This window comes from Protopterus annectens, chromosome 3.part1 (genome assembly GCF_019279795.1).
Source record: "Protopterus annectens isolate FY-2018-M chromosome 3.part1, PAN1.0, whole genome shotgun sequence".
In the NCBI taxonomy this organism is placed as follows: Eukaryota; Metazoa; Chordata; order Ceratodontiformes; family Protopteridae; genus Protopterus; species Protopterus annectens.
Genome location: NC_056732.1, coordinates 1,571,546,748 through 1,571,560,931, shown reverse-complemented (window position 1 = coordinate 1,571,560,931; position 14,184 = coordinate 1,571,546,748). Strand labels below are relative to the sequence as shown.

General features: G+C 40.6%; 1 protein-coding gene and 1 non-coding gene across 2 annotated transcripts in view; both read left to right on the top strand.

Moving 5' to 3' along the window:
• Window positions 1–14,184, top strand: part of LOC122797811 (amiloride-sensitive amine oxidase [copper-containing]-like) — a 152,800-nt gene that overhangs the window by 44,375 nt on the left and 94,241 nt on the right. The gene's annotated exons all lie outside the window — the stretch shown is intronic.
• TRNAG-UCC lies at window positions 12,449–12,520 on the top strand. Its single transcript has one exon. It is a non-coding gene; the product is annotated as a tRNA-Gly (tRNA).

Below are 14,184 nucleotides of genomic sequence, written 5' to 3'. Positions count from 1 at the left end.
TTATCTATAACTCTGATTATTACAGTTATTTATTAATTGTAAACCCTCCACGTTTTCTTCCAAAATTGCCATTTTGCGGAGGGATTATTAGAGGGAGAGCAACATTATGAGCCAAAATCAGGAACAGTTGAGAGGTTTGTATATGCCTAATTTTATAAAGCAATTTATTTGTATGTACCTCTCAACCTGTTAACGCATGAAATCTGGACAAGGCCAACTATATTGGGGGAACATACAAACAATACTAAAATTGCTCTTGTATAAACGTAGTTAATAGAATAACAGCTCTTGCTTTAGCATACATTTTTCTGAAGGTTATGAAGTCTGAAACTCAATGTCTGCGATTATTTAGTGACTTAGTTCCTAAATGATTTGCCAGAAAACCACAAATCTTATGAGGAACAAACCAAAAATAAGAAGCAAAAATCTATTCTTTCTGTGAAAATCTGGACAGTTGAGAGGTATAGTTCAGCCAGGGCTGTCTTTGAGTTTGCCACCCTTCCCCCTCACAAAATCATGGTCGAATGGAGCCTCCCCCCTGCAGCGTTTCCAATGTCCCATTACTTGGCTATTTCACCCTATTTACCATAAACACTGTAATGTGCATACTGTTTTACTTCTACGATTATTTGGATTTCATTTGAAAGTTTTATTTTACATTTTACAGCACAAACTCTAAGACATCTGCTAAACAAATGCAATGCAGTCTCACAATGAAAATAGTCAGCATTAAAACTTCCCTGCCCTTGAAACTCACATTCATTGAAACAGCATTGAAATCCACATTCAAACAAAATACATTTGGCTAGTATAAAGATTATCTTTGTGCTGTTTTCAAATGATAGGCCCCTTGCACACAAACTATACATGTGTTGTGTGATACACCTTCTTGATTGTATTAAATTATATTCCTTGTATAGTACAGTACAGATGTTAGAGGGTGTTTTAAATGTATTGTTTTGAACATTTTTCCAGTAAACAATGAAACAAAATGCATGCACCAATAATAACAAAACTGCACAGTTGAGAACATTTCCATCAGAAAAGTCTACTCAAACTTCTACAGTCCACCAGTATCAGTAAATATGCACAATCTCTGCAGAAGTAAAAGTCATCTAAATGATTCCACATTAAAGAGATTTGTAACTAATGAAGAGGTTGCTGCTAGCAAACAACTTTATATTTCATTGTTTCATCCACAAATAAAGTGCCCTTATCTTCGGCAAAGAGGACATTCTCAGTACAGCAGCATCCACCCCCTGTGGTAGTAGAACCCACAGCCTTCTACATTAAACACACGTACATTACCTGTTGTGCTATTAACTGTGCAAGCAGGCTCAGCATAAGCAGCACTACAATTCTCTTCCCCTGCAGCTCTCAGCTCCTTGTAAAATCTACTCAACACTCAACTCTATCTCTCAACTTTCACAGCACAAGAAATCTAGAAAAAGCCAAAATGTATTGGGGGGTCAAAAGCCAAAAAACAGGGACACATTTTAAACATTGCTTGTATAATCTTGGAAAGTTGCTAAGATAAAATGCTGTGTTGCCACCATATATTTCACTCCCAAGTCTTGGGCCCAGGACCCCGTGGAAAACAGAACAACATACCACTATGCCAAATCATCTGTTTTGTGAAAGAGAGGAAGACTGAAACTTAAATGGCTATCATTTAGTGAATTCAGTTCTCACCATAGCTGTCAACCTCTTAGCACAAAACACCTGGACAAAGCCAGTAATGGGGGAGTACAGCCCTCAAACATATTCAGTGAATTCAGTTCTCACCATAGCTGTCAACCTTAGCATAACAACCCTGGACAAAGCCAATAATGGGGGAATACAGTCCCAAAAATAGGGACACATTTTAAATATTCAACTTATAAACTTAGAAAATTGCTAGAATAAAAGGTTTTGTATTACTATGTACTTTCTGAAGAATATGAAGTCTGAAATTTAAATGCCTGTTGTTTTAATTTACTTAAAATTTGTTAACCAGGAAAGCCTGACTTGGAACAAAAGCCAATTTTCAGCAGAGGCCCAGGGAGAAACACTGCAGACACATGTCTTTGTAACATGGGAGGACACCAGAGAAAACCCTCACACAAACACAGGGAGGACATGCAGACTCCAAAGAAAAGGCATCCCAGCCAAGAATTAAACCAGAGAACCTCCAAATCTGGAGGCAAAAATGCTACCACTGCACCATCATCTCTTCAAGGAATTAAAAATTTATAAACCACAGATTTTATGAGGAACAGAACAGAATATGAGGCAAAAATCTGCAAACGTTATACAAATGGAGGTGGGTATGGAATTCAGGCTCTTGTTACTTGAACCAAGGGTACAGGGTTCAAGCCTGAGGTGTTCTCTAACCACCACCAGCAGGTGTCTTGAGTTCTCTCTATAGTCACCAGTATAAATCAAGTGGGGCATTTCTCACACTCCTGAAGCTGCTCTCCTATTCTGTTTGCAGTGTTAACCACATAGACTTCTGGGACATCTGCTGACTTCTTCCTAAATCCAAACTGGTAAGGCAGCAGTCTGGATTCACTTTCTATGCAGCAGGTTAGGAGGATTTGGATTGTAACATAGGGGTTCACAGCAGTCCTGCAGTCTGATATCACGAGCCACAACTGGTTATTTCATGTGTCTGGTCAGGTACATACTGAATGGGATGCTGTATTTTATGATGGGCCTGATGAAGGCAGAATACAGTAGAAGAGACTTCCATGAGCTTACACACCATGCCCTTGCTTATAAGTTGAGGAACATAGAATGATTTCCTTATACTTTAGACACATGTTGGTTGAAATCCACGTTACTGTCTACATACGTATTCAAATCCCTGGCCACTGGTTCTACTCTTAGGGGCATGTTAACGATGAGGTAAATTTCTTATGGGTAGCTGTCTTCCCAAAGGGTACTATTATGCATTTCTTGGCACTGGATTTTAAGCTGTGACTTTGACACCAGTCATTTGTCTGTTTTAATCCTTATTGTAAGATGTTACTGTTTTGTGGGTATTCTTGATTGCTCCTAGTTTGCAATTATCTGCAAACCTGGTCAGCCTAAAGTTCTTGTAATTGGCCTTGACTTCGAAGAAGTAGATACCAAAAAGTAGCAGATCCAGCAAAGAGTCCTGAGACACTCTGTTAGTGACTGGCCTCTTTGTGGAGGTGGCCCCCTATATTCTAACTTCCTAGGTCTTATTGAGGAGCCAACTGGCTATCCAGCATGTAACAGAGGGGCATATGCCAATATCCATGAATGATTATAATGCCTGAGTGGGGAATTGTATCAAATGGCTTAGCTAGACCAGGCTAGGCAGTATGTACCCTTTTGTCTTCATCCATTGTCTTGGTGACCTTCTCAAAGAAGTTCACCAGATAAGGATTTGCCATTAAAGAAACCAAAGTGGGTTGAATTCAGTATTTAAAGGATTCCTATGTTCTTTTTAATAATTTCCATGATGCTTCTTTCCATGGTTTTGCATATGAGACTAGTCAAACATATGGGCCTGTAGTTTCCAAGGTCCGTTGATGGTCCGCCTGTTTGCAGAGGGATGGCTATTGCAGTTCTACATTCACATGGCATGAAACCTGTCTGGAAGCTATGATTAAACAGTGATTCTAGTAGTACTGATAGATCATGTTTCAGGCTATTTAGGAGGCATCCAGGATATTATTGAGGCCCATCAATGCAATGTTTTTGACCTTAGAAAGCACACCTAGGACCTGCTCCCTAGTGATAGTTGGGGGGGGTAAGTTGGTATTTCCTGTGGAGTGGCCAAGGAGAAAGAGGGGTAAAGCTGAGGGCGTATTTGCTGGCCAGCAGACTTGCTATATCTCATGACTCCATGTACGTGGCTCCTCTTACAAGCATTTCTGCACACTGCTGTGTGCTGCCTTTGTAGTTTCAGACATAGCTAAAGAAGACTTTTTGGTTGTCTTTTGCTGGAAGTCTATCTTAACATCAAGTTTGGCTTTAGTAGACTTTATATGTCTTCTAAGTTGTTAATTTAGATTGATGACAGCATTTTTACCACGCTGACTTAGCTCTTCCTAATCTTGGATATTGCTTTTTTTTTTCTTTTGTTGTACAACCTGTTTATGTTTTGACTCAACCAGGGTGGTTTGTTATTTGAGTTAGTTCGGAGCTTATTTCTAGTTGGCACAAATGGCATGATGCATTTATTAACATGATTGTGCAAGGTTTCTGGAAACAATTCCATGCAGGGAACTGTGTTTTCAGGGTTTGGGGGGTTGAATTTTGACAGGTTATCACTTAGTACTGGGAAGTTTGCCTTAGAATAGTTCTTAAATGTTACAGGATTAGCCAGGGTCACAGAATTGATTTTTATTACAAAGGAGACAACTTTGTGGTCTGACCTTACCAGAGATGACATTACACTAGGGGGTTGGAGCATTCTCCCATGTTTTTGAGTACCAGGTTGAGTATGTTTGCACCCCTAGTGGGAATATGGACTATCTGGTCCAAGGCATTTGTGTTTTTGAGGTCCAGGTTCTCTTGGCCTGCATGTTTGTGGTCATGTACGTATCTCAGTTTATAGTGGGGTAGTTGAAGTTGCCCATGGATATGGTATTGGGTTGAAAGTTGAGGGCTTCTAGTAAGTTCAAGAATGAGCTATGGGTTTCTTTGGTCCTACAGGATGGCCTATAACTTGCAAGTATGTAAAGTGGGACTTTGTCTATGGAAATGTGGAAGTGGAGAAACTAGAGCACATTATCCTGTCTTACTAGTCTAGAGGTGAGTTAATTGTTGTTATAGACTAAGACATCTCCGTCTTTGATCCCTGCCTGGGCAGTGCAATGCTGAGGTGCTGTCTGCAGCTTTAAATATGTCTCAGTAACTGCACAGATGCCCAAATTCTCTAGGATTAGCAGAATATGGTGCGAGTGGAGTTTCTTGTTCAGGATCCTGGAACTGAGCAGTAACACCTTTAGATTCCCTTGGCCTAGTTTTGCTACATTGGAAGGTTTTTCAGTTTGGCATTGGGTAAAAAGGCACTGTGAGGAAGACAATGTTTTAGCCAGTATTTGAAAGTCTAGAGATTACAGGTGTAGACCATCTTTTGCAAAACAATGTGGTCTGTTGACCATATCCTCCCATGCTGACAAATATTGTACCCCCTTGGAATGACACCAGAAAGTAAGCCAGTTATTGAAGTCAGTCATCTTTTGTTCATATTGTGGTCTGCTACTTGGTGAAGGTAGAATACTGCTCAATGCTAGGCATATACCAACCTAAGACACATAGTCCAAAAACTCCATAATGTCACTCTGCATATAGTCCAGAGCATACCTCTTAACCTCTTAGCCAGGAAATATGGGAAAAGTGTAAAATAATGGAGGGACTAAAGTCCAAAACATACCTCTCAACTGTACAACGTTTCGCAGAATGTCCAGATTTTTGCCCTATATTTTTGGTCCATTTTTAATAAAATTGTGGCTTTCTGGAAAATTAGTGGCAACTCATTAAAGATTGAAGTTAGAAAATAATGACAGACATTTGAGTTTTAGACTTCATACCCTTCATAAAATTCATGCTAATGCAAAACCTGTTATTCTATCACCTTTCTAAGTTTGTAAGAGCAATATTTCAGAAATGTCCCTATTTGTACCACTTTTTATGGCTTTGCCCAGATTTCTTACTCTAAGAAGTTGAGAGGTATGGTCCCAAACCAGGAACAGATTTTAAATATTGGTCTTATAAAGTTAGAAAGTTGCTAGAATAACACGATTTGTGTTAGCATGCATTTTCTGAAGAATATGAAATCTGAAACTGAAATGTATGTCATTATTTAATGACTTCAGTCCTCAGTGATTTGCCAGAAAATCACACATTATATAAGGAAAAAAACAAAATTATGTGGCAAAAATCTGGACATTCTGCCAAAATCTGAGTAGTTGAGAGGCTTGGTCCAGAGAGATATGTCTCAGGTCATTTACACTCACAGGGACTATGACTGAGACATACTGGTTCGTGTAATCTAATGACTTGAATGCATGGGTGATTTGGAAGATTCTGGTCCCTGATAGACAACTGCCGGGGATTTTCTCCTTATTCACCCTGGAGAGCAGGTCATCTGTTTGTTTAATAATGGAGCCTCCATAATTAAATATTGGGGTATTATGTTGGCTTGCCTCATGGGCTTTGTAGTTCAGGCTCCAAAAATGTGGCTTTATGTGTTGTGTTGGGTGTTGTTTTGGTGGAGTGCTTGTGGGGTTGCTGAGGATTCTTTTGGTAGGATTAATGTCTAGGAGGCCTTTGGTGTTTAGGATGGTTGATTTTAAGTGCATCAACATATGTTGGCGTATGTGTTGGATCAGTACTATGTGTGGTTGGTATAATACTTATGCTACCAACAACCTTATTGTTATTTTGAGTGCTTTAGTATGAGAGTCCTGCTTCCAGTGACATTGAATAATTGCATCTATCACCTACTGTATCAGTTTCTCTAAGGATTAGTTGGTTGTCAGTGAACATCAGAAAATTCCTACATTGCCTCAGGATGCCCATATTTACAAAGCTGGGGCAGGGAAACTAAGAAAGTGCCCATCCATGGTGTCAGTTTTTTTTTTAGGTGAACTACAGCAGGGTGGTACAGCAGGCTGACTTGGGAGCTGTGAGTTTAGAAAGTATAGCTGGGCTGTGTACGAATTAATTCATGTGGCAGAGCTCCTCAGTGGACAAACAACTTGCTCTTTGCAGTTAAAAAAGAAACATTAAAAAAGTAACCCCCCCATGCTTCCACACCACTGCTACTTATACATAAAAAAACATCACTATATCTTGGAGAAAACAGAAACCTGCTATATGGCTTCTGAATGTCCATGACTTTTTATTTTTTTTCCTTATTAAGTATTTATGGATTCATTCAGGCCAATAAAGTCAAACTCAACTAGCTATGGACATGATGCATGTATCGGCCTTCTTATGACCTCAGCACAGTACAAGTGAACTGTTTGTCTATATTAGAAACATCATGTTCACAGAAACCCTGTACAAGCATGTTAATAGCTGCATAGAGGCAGCTGTACCCACCAGGAAGAAGTACAGAACTAACTCAAAAACAAGCCACCCTGGTGGACTCACAAAATTAATCAGATGTATAACAGGAGGAAGAAAATCATGGCAAAAATTAGAAGGTGCAGTACCCGGCAGGATAAAAGTACTCTTCATTAAACTAAACAAACAACACAGAGGACAAATAAAGTCTACTACAGCCAAATTTGAAATATGTTTGGCCTCCCAAGTCAAGGACAACAACAAAGCAGTCTTTAGATATGTCTGCAACCTCAAAGGCAATACACAATTGTGTGCAGAGCTCATTGTAAATGGAGCCACCTATACTGAACCAGAAGATATAGCAAACCTCCTGGCTGATAAATTCAGCTCTAACTTTACTCCTCTCTCCCCCTCAACCTTCCTCCAGGAAATATCATCAAATATAACTCCCTCTACTATCCATAGGGAACAGGTCCTTAATGCTCTCTCTAAGACCAAGAACACTGCACCAGTGGGCCCAGACAATATCCCAGGATGCCTTATAAATAGCATGAAGCATGACCTATCAGGGCCTCTGGAATTACTAAAAATGTCACACAGATAAATCGATTTGTAATAGAGACTCATGGGATATATGCAAATAACCCCTTAATGACACACAGAAGCCATATAGCTGAAGCACTTCATGTCCTTAAGGGGCTATTTGCATATATCCCATGGGTTTCTATTACAGTAGGTTTAAGGTATCACGCAGTGAAAGCTTTAACCTGGCTACATTTTTCTTGCCGTTTTGACTAATTGGTTTGTCTGTGTGACCGTTTTACTCTTTGGTTTAAATATTGCTTGGTAATGGCATACTTGGATAACAGTTGCAAAGCATGTGCCTCCTTTGGCCTAGAGCACTTCAGGGATGTCTGGACAAATTTATACTAAAGGGCTTTCTTCCTGTCCAGGAGGAGAGTTTGTCTCCATCTACTTCATGAGTCACTTCTCCTGTGAAAAAACAGATAAAGTCAAGTCATCCAAAGAAAAGGGGAGAGATTAGAAATCAGAATAGAGGGAAGAAAACCTAGGAAGTGGTCATCAGATCCTACAGATTTCCTAAGAGTTTGGATCCAGAACCTATTTGGAGCCAATCTCTAAAGCCTCATCCACATTTCTCGCTTGAGCTGGTAAGTCCCAGTCTTCCTTACCCTTTCCTGAAGGATAGGGGCTTGTCTTGACCACCTTTGGTGGCTTTATTTTATAGGTCTCTCTGTTCATCAAGGAGACAGAATGATATGGAGAATATTTCAGATGCAAATCCAGCTGGGGTCCTCTTAGGGGATCTGAAAATGGCCATTTATGCCTCTCCATTGGTTTCTCCCATTCCAGTCCAACCTTCAGATCCAAAGCCCATAGTTCCAAGCCTTCCTGCCAGAGCACTGAGGTAGAATCTGATAGACTTTTTGACTTTGACTCCACTTTCCCTTACTCACTTAACTCCAGTTTCATCAGATCAGAATGAGTCTTGGAGATAAGCCTCAGAGCCAAGGATCTGGGGATAAAGTCAAATCAATAGTTTTCAAATCTACTCCTTCCCCTCAGTGCCTCAGAGCTTGATTGCATGGTGCCATTTTCAGCCTCAGAGTCCAGGCAGGTCAAGCTGAGGATGCCCCACCTGCCCTTTTTTTGAATTGGATGAGCACTTCCTCATCTCCAATTGTACCTTTGACATACAAGACATTTGAAAGAGTTCTCTCCAGACCAAGAGAAGTGGTGTCTATGCCATGCTCATCTCCATTATTACTTCTGGTAGATCCTGTATCTGATCCATTCATCCTGGTTGACGGGGGCAGTCAGCCTCTTTCAGCCTTGGGAGTGCTCATCATGCGAGGTTCCAGTCTGATTCTGAGCATTTCCCTGAAGCTCAAACAAGACATGTGATAATGAATCAGACTTGTAAGAGGACACTTTTAGAATCCTCATTGGAATCAGTCACAGACTTCGAAGATGAGGAAAGGTCAACCGAGCTGCTCTAGAAGATGTCACTTTTGGTGACATTCTTGAATTAATGAAACCGCAAGGGGGTTGAACATTTGACCTCTGTGTTCTCCAAGGCTTTTGGAGCTGGTGCTTCTACTTTTTGGTTTTGGGCTGTACCACCTGATGAGGACCTTAAAGATCTAGTCTAATAGTGGGCTTGAAAGGAACCTGAGGGGTTGGAGCCAGTACCATGCAAGCCAGCTAGGATTTTTGTAGCCCTTAGGACTAGTAAACATTAGAACAAGGGTCTCCAATGGATGCTATGTTGCTGCAGCAACCACAAAAAGGAGCTGTCTGAGGAGAACATGCCAGTCCAACCCCTAATAGAGAGTCTAGGGGTTTTGACAGATTTGAGAAATGCTGAATTACCTCACCTATATGACATAGTTTCAGAAGTACTTGACAAAGGAGCTGACCAAGTCTTTCTGAGGTAATCTACCTGCAGTCATCCAAAAATCAATGGAGTTCTAGTTATCCACCTTCCTAGCTATGTCAAACCTATCCACGTATTTGCTTTCCAGTGCAGCTAATGGTATATCCAGATTGGCAGGCATAGACATTGCTATCCAATGACATGCCTGGATGCTCCTGCTCAGTTTTCACTGAGGTCTTCAAGATGCCTTTCATCAACTCCCATTGTGATGGTTCTATTTTGTTCAGAGTGAAGGAAAAAGAAACTCTCACCAGGAGCAAACAGAAAGGCTAGACCCTGAGCATTCAGAATCCACTTTTCTACCCCTCAAAGGACCTATTTCTAGAAACCAAAAGGAAGGGGGAAAAGCTGTGGTGTTGGAAATCCCAGGTATTTAGCTAAGATGCTACTGTAGACAGCCCCTATCCCCTCCAGAGCAGAGGGAGAGAGCAATTTTAACAGACATTGCCCCAAAGGCAGAGGTACACCTCAAAATCAGGGGTGTTGTAGTTTTTCATGGAGAAACCTTATTGGCAGTCCCGAGGGGTTGCCCAACAGCCACAGTCTGGAGGTATTTAGGATGCACTTATCCTTTGCCCGACAGCCACATTATAGGTTCATAGGTTCATACTAGGCTATCTGCCATAGGGCATTTACAAGCCTAGCCAGAGTGTGCTTGGCTTTCACCACCCCTTGGAATGAGTATACTGTGCCCATTTTAAGGTTTAGTTTACTGTACCTCTGTCTAACAGTGACACAGAAGTGACCCCCCCGGGGAAAACCTATGATCTCCCAGAGAATATTTCAGATGCAAATCCAGCTGGGATACCTAGGATTTACAACACCACAGCTTTTTCCCCTTCCTTTTGGTTTCTAGAAAAAGGTCTTTTGATGGGTAGAAAAGTGGATTCTGAATGCTCAAGGTCTAGCCTTTCTGTTTGCTCCTGGTGAGAGTTTCTTTTTCCTTCACTCTGAACTCCCTATTCTGGAGGTATTTAGGATGCACTTATCCTTGCACCCTAAAACCTGACAGTTCATCACAAAAAAAATATTGGATGCAGAGGATAATCACTAGAGGCTACATTATTCCCTTTGTTTCCCATCTACAGAAAAGGAGAAGAATTCCTGATGTACCACCCAGTCAGATGGAATCTGCTGCAGCAGAAGTAAAAAGGTTGCTACAAAAATTCATACAGCAGCCCCTTTCCCAGGTTAGTAAGGATCCAGAGTCTGTTCCAGGTTATTTTTAGTTCCAAAAAAGGGACTTAAAGTTGTTCTGGGACCTAAGCCATCTCAATCAGTTTATGAAACAGACAAAATTCTACATGGTCACAGTTCCATCTATTTAACCTCTACTGAGAAAGGATGACTGGATGTGCTCAGTAGATATCCATGACACTTACTATTGTATCAAAATAACAAACCAGTCCAGAAGATATCATTCCCAGAATCTCCTTGTGTTCTGACTGAGAGTGCTTCTCTAACAATCTGGAAATATAGAACTGTTAAGTATATTTTTGGCACTTTAACTGTTCAGAGTTCTGAACTGTCTTAATTTTTGCTTGACTGAATTATTTATATATTTCCTGACATTGTTTTCTGATCTGTGCTGAAACTGGTTTTCTCTCACCCTGTTCCTGCTGTGTTCTTAAAACTGGTAAAACTCATCTAACAGCTTTTGTGTTATCTGATTTTCTCAAGGCTTGCTGGTATAAAAATATTCCCTGTTTGTAAATCCCTGAATATCATTGCTAGAATCTCCTTGTATTCTGACTGAGAGTGCTTCTCCAACAATCTGGAAATATAAAGCTGATAAGTATATTTTTTGGCACTTTAACTTTTCAGAGTTCTGCACTGTTTTAATTTTTGCTAGATTGAATTATTTATATATTTGCTGGCATTGTTTTTGATCTGTGCTGAAAATGGTTTTCTCTCACCCTATTCCTGTTGTGTTCTTAAAGTTGGTAAAACTGGCCTAACAGCTTTTGTGTTATCTGATTGTCTCAAGGTTTGCTGGTATAAAAAATATCCCATTTGTAAATCCCTGCATATCATTGCTAGAATCTCCTTGTGTTCTGACTGAGAATGCTTCTCCAACAATCTGGAAATATGGTGCTAAGTATATTTTTTAGCACTTTTAACTGTTCAGAGTTCTGCACTGTCTTAATTTTTGCTTGACTGAATTATTTATATATTTACTGGCATTGTTTTCTGGTCTGTGCCGAAACTTGTTTTCTCTCACCCTATTCCTGTTGTGTTCTTAAAGCTGGTAAACCAGTCTAATAGCTTTTGTGTTATCTGATTGTTTCAAGGCTTGCTGGTATAAAAGTATTCCATTTATAAATCCCTGCATATCATTGCTAGAATCTCCTGGTGTTTTGACTAACAGTGCTTCTCCAACAATCTGAAAATATAGAGCTGATAAGTATATTTTTGGCACTTTAACTGTTCAGACTTCTGCACTGTCTTAATTTTTGCTTGACTGAATTATTTATGTTTGCTGGCATTGTTTTCTGATCTGTGCTGAAATTAGTTTTCTCCTACCCTATTCCTGTTGTGTTCTTAAAGTTGGTAATCCAGTCTAACAGCTTTTGTGTTATCTGATTGTGTCAAGGCTTGCTGGTATAAGGTATTCCATTTATAAATCCCTGCATATCATTGCTAGAATCTCCTTGTGTTCTGACTGAGAGTGCTTCTCCAACAATCTGGAAATATAGATCTGATAAGTATATTTTTGGCACTTTAACTGTTCAGAGTTCTGCACTGTCTTAATTTTTGCTTGACTGAATTATTTATATATTTGCTAGCATTGTTTTCTGATCTGTGCTGAAACTGGTTTTCTCCCACCCTCTCACCCTATTCCTGATCCGTTCCTAAAGTTGGTGGCTTTTGCAGTTGTCCGCCCCTACTGTACATTTGATCTGGAACACTCCTCCCATTCCCTTCTCTTTAGCTCATTCTACATAATACAGAGATCATTTAGCATTGGTGGTATAGTGGTGAGCATAGCTGCCTTCCAAACAGTTGACCCGGGTTCGATTCCTGGCCAATGCAATGCAAGAAGGAAGGCCAAACCCCTTAGTCCCTTAACCTTGAATTATCTTCTGTTCCTGCTTTCTCCCTTTTTACTTTATACATATAAAAAAGACACTTTATTCAGCTACTTATTTTTTTTTCTAATTTGCGTTTCTTCCTATTACTGTTACTTCATCTTGCTACTTACTGCCTGTTCTCAAAAGTAAACTGTAAACTATTAAAAAAGCGGATCGCACACAATAAGAGAGCTGGAACACAGGTTTAATACTCCACAAATAAAACCAAATGCGTGGCGCTTTCGGCGAAGTTCAAATAACCCGCCTTCTTCAGACCAAGATGTCTGAAGGAGGCGGTGGTATTTGGTTTTATTTGTGGAGTATTAAACCTGTGTTCCAGCTCTCTTATTGTGTGCGATCCGCTTTTTTAATAGTTTACTGTTCTCAAAAGTGTCCAACTACATCTTTTCTGTTGCATCTATTACTGCTTGTTTATAGCCTGTCTAAATAGTTAAGTGTTATTCTTAGGTGTTATTCTAAGCTCTTAGTTTTGGTTTAAGCTCTTGGGCTTTAGGCCCACCCTTTAGCTCTCCCTGGTCTTTCTTGCTCAGATTCTGACAAATATGGATGGACAATTTCCTACAATTTCTCCTGCCAGTCTGGTTGACATAGGTATCCTGAGACAGTGTAGCAACTGCCTTATGTACACAGACAGTCATCTACTACTACCACCTAGGAACACAATCTGTGAGAGATGCAATTACATTAGGAACCTAGAGTCCAAGCTCTCTCCCCCTCAAGTCAGTATATCTGGCACTGAAAAGGTTGTCAACACAATCACTACACCCTGAACACCACACATGCCTACACATCTACATGCATAGTCATACCCTTGGGGCAAGGTTACCCCTAGCTACCAAATAGGAGGCAATCCACTGAGCACAGAAGAAGTTATCAGGGACCTGGGGACCCAGGTTGATAGTAGTCTGTCATTCGACACCCATGTAGCTAAAGTAGTTAGGAAGACCTTCTACATTGCCCACCTTATCATGAAGGGATTCTCATCTAGATCAAGGGAGGTTATAGTCTCCCTTTACTCATCACTCATCAGACCAATGATTGAGTACAATGCCCCATTTGGAATGTATCTGACCCGACACTTGCAGCAGCTGGAGAGGCCACAAAAGTTCCTCACCAAAAGGATAAAGGGTCTCAAAAATCTATCCTGTGCTGCCCGACTGAAAGAACTCCAGCTCTATTCAGTCGCCACGCTTGCTCAGAGGTGACCTTTGCCTAACATACAAGGCCATGTCAAACCCAGATTTGATGAATATGCTTCACCTCAAAAAATCTAGATCCATCAGAGCCACAAGGGCGGGAGACTTAAACCTCGACACGGCTATTAATAGGACGTGCTGGAGGGATAGATTCATCACCCAAAGGCTCCCTATGCTGTGGAACAGAATCCCGGTACATGTGAGGCAGAGCACCTCGCTGGCCTTGTTCAAGAGAAATCTTGACCAATGGATGGGAGATCGCAGATATACCCCAGGGATTACCTCAGTGTCACTGCTCGACAGAGGCACAGCAAAATAATGGGTATAGTTCCCCATACTAAAGGGGTGGCGTAAGCCACAAAACGATGGGCTAGGCTTGTAAATGCCCTCGGGCAGATAGCCTAGTATG